Source organism: Octopus bimaculoides, chromosome 4, assembly GCF_001194135.2.
Source record: "Octopus bimaculoides isolate UCB-OBI-ISO-001 chromosome 4, ASM119413v2, whole genome shotgun sequence".
NCBI classification, from domain to species: Eukaryota; Metazoa; Mollusca; class Cephalopoda; order Octopoda; family Octopodidae; genus Octopus; species Octopus bimaculoides.
In genome coordinates, this window is record NC_068984.1 from 16,374,961 (window position 1) to 16,380,338 (window position 5,378).

The 5,378-nt window shown below is 36.4% G+C and overlaps 1 protein-coding gene across 1 annotated transcript in view; it reads left to right on the plus strand.

Annotated features, from left to right (window-relative positions):
• The first annotated feature begins 533 nt into the window (after positions 1-533).
• The window catches only part of LOC106882606 (uncharacterized), a 20,669-nt gene continuing 15,824 nt past the window's right edge, over positions 534-5,378 (plus strand). Inside the window, exon 1 of the mRNA XM_014933344.2 lies at positions 534-594. The gene's annotated coding sequence lies outside the window, so the exon portion shown is untranslated. The remainder of the gene's footprint in view (positions 595-5,378) is intronic.

The window sequence follows — 5,378 nt, forward strand, 5'->3', positions numbered from 1 at the left end:
CTGGGGTGGGAGGGAAGAAGAGTTAAAAAGGATTTTTTAATTTTATTTTTGGTTGGTCTGTGACAGTCTGTCATGGTTCACTGGTTTTTGGGACTGGTTTTGTGCACATCTCTATGTGTGTGTGTATATATATATATATGTGTGTGTGTGTGTGTGTGTGTGTGTATGTGTATATGTGTTTGTTCGTGTGTGTGCGTGCGTGCGTTTGTTAGTGCGTGTGTATGTGTGTTTGTGTGTTTTTTGTGCCGGTGGGGATGTTAGGTGTGTGTACGTGAGAGTGTGCGTATATCTATTTTTCTGAGTATGTATGTGTTGTTTTAATTGTCCTTGTGGTGTGTGTGTGTGAGAAAGTCACAATGTATTGATTCAAGTAATCAATATTTGTGACAATATATTATCTTCAAGTAGTTATTCTACAAAACATGATATATATCGTGCTAAACAAGAGAACACTTTTAACTTTTAAATATTGATTTTGCATTGTTGAAACCTCACGTTGAATATTTAGTATTTATCAAAAATTTTCTTTCACCTGAGGACGTAGCAGAACTTCTACATTACTTTTTAAAAGATATTTTGCATTAATGCAGATACGTAAGTATTCTTTTATTCTTTTCAATCATTTGACTCTGGCCATGCTGGAACACTACCTTTAGTCGACCCCAGGACTTATTCTTTGTAAGCCTGGTACTTATTATATCGGTCTCCTTTGCCAAAACATACCAACATCGGTTGTCAAGGGATGGTAGGGAGAAAAACACAGATACACATACAAATATATACATATATATATATACCACAGGCTTCTTTCAGTTTCCGTCTACCAAATCCATTCACAAGGCTTTGGTCGAGCCGAGGCTATAGTAGAAGACAGTTACTCAAGGTTCCACGCAGTGGGACTCAACCCTGAATTATGTGGTTGGGAAGCAAGCTTCTTACCACACAGCCACGCCTGAGCCTATAGTTAAATAAATTTTCATTACACCATTTCTCTCGTCATTTGTAACTCTCTCTCTCTCTCTCTCTCTATATATATATATATATATATATATATATATATATATCCCTTCTCTAATTGCTAAATGTCCTTTAAATTTGAAATCTTAATTGTTGATATGACATGGTATGTCATAAGTGTCTGTATATTGTCTTTATTGTCATTTTGGTTATAAAATAAACAGATTAATCAACAGAATACAGATTCTGCAAGTTGATGAGTGCCTCATGTTCCTCTCCATTTTCTTATTGCTATATAAATTTAGGGTAAAAAAAAACTTTTACCCGCACCCACTTATTGCACTTGGTATAACACTAGTGTAACAATAATTGGGTACCCAGCAATAATTGGGTACCCAGCAATATATTGGATAGATATTGTCCCTTAGTGGGTTGGATCCTCAACCCCTAACTCACTTGGATTATATATATATATATACATATATATATACACATACATACATACATTCATACATACATACATGCACACACACACGCATACATAATACATACACATCGGTTCTGCGCCTTCTTTTTCTCATTATTATTATCTTTATTTCCGCCGAGGTCAACTTTGCCTTTCATCCTATCGCGATCGATAAAAATAATTACCAGCCGAGCACTGGGGTTCATGCAATCGACTTACCCACCTTCCCCAAAATTATTATCATTATTGCAGAATCGTTACCACGCCAGACAAAATACTTCATGCCATTCCTTCAGTTTTTACGTTCCCACACTGTTTTCGTCTATCAAATTTCACTTCAAGTCTTTAGTAAACCCAAGGCTATGCTTAATGGTCAGTGCAGTAGGATCGAACACAAAACTACGTATCTGTGAAGCGAATTTCTTAGCCATAGAACCACGTCATGCTTTATTATTTGACATCTGTTAAAAGTGGTGCCTGGATGAATCTTGTCCGAGAAATTGTGTCTCTTAATGCTAATTATATTAATAACTTAGTAGAATTATTCTGTTCAATTAACTTCAAAGTTCCAAATGAACGAATTCATTAGGATAATATTTCTGCTGTACAAAAGTGAATTTTTAATGTAATTACAGTTTTGTTATGTTCTTTAACCCCCGGTCAGCTCTGATTGTACGGACCGATTAACAAAAGTGTTGCGGCCATAAATTATACAGTTTTATCGCAAAGCATCTGGGATTACACCATCTAACTTGTCCCTCTTTCCTTCATTTTTTGCTTCCTTCTTCCCTTCTGTTTTCTTTCATTTTCTTTCTTTTCGTTTCTTTTTCTTTCTTCATTTGCAAAAGAAGGAAAACTTGGCTGATATTTCTAACAGATCAGACACTATGTAATGACTCGCACGTTGACTCTGAGACTCATACAAGAAAGATCATTTTACAAACAGGATCACTTTCCTTGTATTTTCCTTATTTTAATTGCAGAAGCAGCTCTTATAAACCTCCAATCTTTGTTAGTTTTACAAATCAGTCACGCTTGATATATGTATGTATGTATGTAACGACAAATTAAATCTTATGTTGTGCGGGTGTAATTTTGTACCAACCATACAATTTAAAATTTATATTGTATCTACCATCTTCAGAAAACGAGAAAAGTTGGAGGCATTCAGCGCTGCATGATTTTATCTAGAATAGCTTCTCCTTTTGTAGTTTAGTTTTCCTTTCCACTGAATGATGGCGCTTTACAATCGTTCTTTCCACGTACTGTGGCCCCCCCCCCCAAAAAAAGACATTGTTTTAATGAAACGGGTGTTCATTTTTGGAGTGGTGTATCATCTATATTTTCTTATGCTTCCCATCGTGCTTGTACTCCTGCGTGGTAACAATTCTGTCAGTTCACCGCCTTGAGGTCTTATATCGTGCAATTATAGTGAACATTGTTGCACCATCAGTCATATTTCTGCTTGCGATGACCAAGTTATATGCCAATCCTGATAAAGACTTTTTTTTTTCTTTCTGAAATGTGTATTGTACCTGACTTACATATTTTATTTCTTTAAAAAATCCCGAACCCTCTATTATATCGATGCTTCCCACAGTCGCTCCTTAACATTTAACATTTTCTATCCTCATATGAGCTCACAGTGCCCCAACAAAAGGTGAAAGACCACCCAGTAAAAACCACTGATCTAGGATTAATTGAAGGGCTAATACATGAAGATCTTTCTTCTATCTTAGTAAGTGATCTTTTATGACTTGAGTATAATTTTCTAATAGGTTGGATTGCTTGAATCGTTAGAACAAGACGCTGTGCGTCAGTTTCTTTCGGACCTTTACGTTCTCAGTTTGAATACCGTGGAGGTAAACTTTTTTTCGGAAGTCGATAAAAATAAGTAACAGTCACTTACTATGGTCTTTTTATCGGCTGTAGCCAGTAAAATTACAGATTTAATGTGCGGAATATATCCCCCACACCAAAGCTGTGATCTTATGGCAATGTTAGAAATCAACATACTCAAGCGAGTAAAGACAACTCATTTTTAAATATATTCACTTCTTTTCGTTTTTGGTTGCCTTTGGGAAAAACTTCAACTTCACCTAACCTTATTTCTGCTTTTCTATACATTTGAGGCATTGAGTTTATACAAAAAGAAATCGATATTTAAAACTACTGTGTTGAAAGCATCAAATAAATGCGATTTCTCATGTTATTCGCAAATTTTTGAACACTATATTTTTATTTTTTTAATTTCCTTTTCCATTACTATAGATTTTATTTATTCATTAACGCAAGCTTATTATATCTGGATATAGATTGTAAATTTCGTTTCAGAATAAAGATCAATCCAGTAGCTAAAATTACAATAGGAGGAACGCCTGTATAACTTCAAAAATCTATTGAGTCTGTTATACAATTAACAAACTCAATAGAGTTTTAAGATCTGAATCTACAATATCACATTTTAACTATAGAGGACATTTTAAGTCGTTCTCACTTGTTATATTATTAGTTTTTGAATTATAAATATAGCCTTTGCAAGCACACACACACATGTAGGTATGTATATTTAAAAATATAACAATATATTTACTATTTACTATTTATTATTTAAAACTGCAAAGTTCAGATTTATGTCGGAAAGAAACAAAAGGTTTAACAAACATGACTGTGCCGGAATCAACAATATAACTATTACAGTATTTCCATTTACAATATTGTATTTAACAAAGACGGTGAGCTGGCAGAAACGTTAGCACGCCGGGCGAAATGCTTAGCGGTATTTCGTCTGCCGTTACGTTCTGAATTCAAATTCCGCCGAGGTCGACTTTGCCTTTCATCCTTTCGGGGTCGATAAATTAAGTATCAGTTACGCACTGAGGTCAATGTAATCGACTTAATCCCTTCGTCTGTCCTTGTCTGTCCCCTCTATGTTTAGCCCCTTGTGGGCAATAAAGAAATAAGAAAGGTTAGCATGCCGGGCGAAATGCTCAGCGGTATATCTTCTGTCTTTACGTTCTGAGTTCAAATTCCGTCGAGGTCGACTTTGCCTTTCATCCTTTCGGGGTCGATTAAATAAGTACCAGTTACGCACTGGAGTCGATGTAATCGACTTAATCCCTGTGGGCAATAAAGAAATAAATATTGTATTTAACAACAACTAAAACAACACTAATAATAATGTTCCTAATATAGGTGAAAGCCAATTAATTTGGCCCAAGTATTTAACGAGTACTTTATTTGATCAGCTCCGAAAGGATAAAAGGCTAAGCTGAACTGGATGCGATTGAAATCAGAACGTAAAGAACCGAAAACAAAGTATTTTTTCCGGCGCTCTCCATGATTTATACCAAAGGACAGCTATTTTCAAGGGCAATGAGTCAGCTGACTGCAACAAACCCACTATTTGACTGATGTTTTATTTTATCAAATCTGGAGGGATGAAAAGCGAAGTGAACTTCAGTGGAATTTGAAGTCAGGACATAAAGATCCAGAACAGATATCACAAGGAATTTTCTCGATACTCTAACGATTCAGTCAATCCACAATAATGATTGTTGGCACTCCGTCGCTTACGACGTCGAGGGTTCCAGTTGGTCCGATCAACGGAACAGCCTGCTCGTGAAATTAACGTGCAAGTGGCTGAGCACTCCACAGACGTAATTCTCGGGGAGATTCAGCGTGACACAGAGTGTGACAAGGCTGGCCCTTTGAATTACAGTCACAACAGAAACAGGAAGAAAGAATGAGAGAAAGTTATGGTGAAAAAGTACAGCAGGGTTCGCCACCATCCCCTGCCGGAGCCTCGTACAGCTTTAGGTGTTTTCGCTCAATAAACACTCACAACGCCCGGTCTGGGAATCGAAATCGCGATCCTGTGACCACAAGTCCGCTGCCCTAACCACTAGGCCATTGCGCCTCCACCCACAATAATGATAATAATAATAATAATAAT